Genomic DNA, 1,980 nt, shown 5'->3' on the forward strand with positions numbered 1-1,980 from the left:
TGCCGCGCTTGCCGCCGCCGTTCAGGTAAGACCACCTCTGTCGGTGGTTCTTTTTTGCTGCGGGGTTTCCGGGGTTAGGGACGGATCGGGGATGGTTGCGCGCCGCTTCCCAGATGTTGTGGTGAGATCGCGCCCGTTTGCTGTGGCCCCGATCCATCCCAGGCCAAAACCCTCCGTGTGACCGGGACCTTTGTTGGTTTTTAACTGATTTATGGCATTGTTTGAAGTATTGCAAGTTGCCACAAGACCCTCTGGGTGAGCAGCAACTAATATATCTTTTGAATGAATAAATAATTCTACTGGGGGTCCTGAATGGTTGGGTCAGGTCATTCAGTAACACGAGGGAGAAACAGCGTCCCCCCATCAGGCTTTGCTAAAAGGCACATCTACAAGATAACATCAGTAATGCACTTAAATGAACATCAAACAGTGAGACTTTTTTTAAATGGAGTGTTTACTTAAAAATGTCTAGACTACTGATTGATTTGCTCCCTGTTAATAACATCGATTGCTTAGTGGTGTGCAATGACAACAGGTTGGGGGGGGGGATCGAGGAAAGTAGGAGTGCCGTTGGGGGTTGTAAGAATGAAAATGCATGAAGAATGCTGCTTGGGTCTGTACTGTTTGAATACTTGAAAAGCACCCAGTGAGCAGGCCCCAAATGTTTGCACACAGTGAGTGGACTGATCAAACCGACTCCTGCTGCCACAGGAAGTGGTGGCAGCTAGAAGCACTGACAGCTTCAAGAAGGGATCGGAGAAAGATATGGAGCAGAGGTCCATCAGTGGCTATTAGCCCCAAAGTATAGATGGAGCTGCAGTGGCTCAAGTGGTTAAGACACTGAACTGCAGGCTGTGGAAGGTCAGTAGTTCAGCAGTTCGAGACCCGGGTGCCGCAAGATGGAGTGAGCTCCCGTCTCTAGTTCCAGCTCCTGCCAACCTAGCAGTTCGAAAGCAAGAAATTGCAAGTAGATAAATAGGTACCACTTTGGTGGGAAGGTAACAGCATTCCGTGCGCCTTGGCGTTTAGTCATGCCGGTCACATGACCACGGAAACGTCTTCGGACAGCGCCGGTTCTTCGGCTTTGAAACGGAGATGAGTACCACCCCCTAGAGTCGGATTCGACTGGCTTTCGAGCAAGGGAACCTTTACCTTTTTATAGATGGAATACAATGTCTGGGACAGTGATGCTCTGTATTCTTGGTGCTTGGGGGGCCACAGTGGGAGGGTTTCTGGAGTTCTGGCACCACTGGTGGATGTCCTGATGGCACCTGGGTTGTGGACTGGACTGTTGGACTGGATGGGTCATTGGCCTGATCCAACATGGCTTCTCTTATGTTCTTGTGTTCCATGGTTTGTGACCAGTGAACAGATAGTGAGCTGAACCAGTAGGTGTTTGAGCATTCTGAATCATGACCTTTCCCTTGTGAGAACCACCACAGTGGCTCCAAATGCTTAAAGCAGGATTAAATTTCAACAGTCTACACTGAAAGCATAAAACCTGATGAGAACAGCAGCAACAGGAGGTAGAGATGGGCGTAGCAGTGGTAGACTGGGATCTGAGAGACCTGGATTTGAATTCCTATTGTACCGTAGAACTCACTGGGTGACCTTGGGCCAGTCTTTTTCTCTCTCACACACACACAGAGCATAACTGGGATGCTCAATAGGGTTGCCAACCTCCAAGTGGGGCTGGAGACCTCCCAGAATTATAACAGATCACCGGATGACATAGATAGCTCATTTATTTATTTAAAATATTTGTTTCTCCTCTCCTGGAGAAAATGACTGCTTTGGAAGGTGGACTGTATGGCATGATACCTTGCCGTGGCCCCTCCCCTTCCTAAAGCCTGCCCTCCCAGGCTCCACCCTCAAATTATTGGGTATTTCTGAACCCAGAGCTGGCAACCCTAGTGCTAGAACACCCACCACTTCAGTTCAATCCAATCTCCTCCTCCTCCTCCTCCTCCTCCTCCTCCT

Source organism: Gekko japonicus, unplaced genomic scaffold (genome assembly GCF_001447785.1).
Source record: "Gekko japonicus isolate JY-2015 unplaced genomic scaffold, Gekko_japonicus_V1.1 scaffold2629, whole genome shotgun sequence".
Taxonomy (NCBI): Eukaryota; Metazoa; Chordata; class Lepidosauria; order Squamata; family Gekkonidae; genus Gekko; species Gekko japonicus.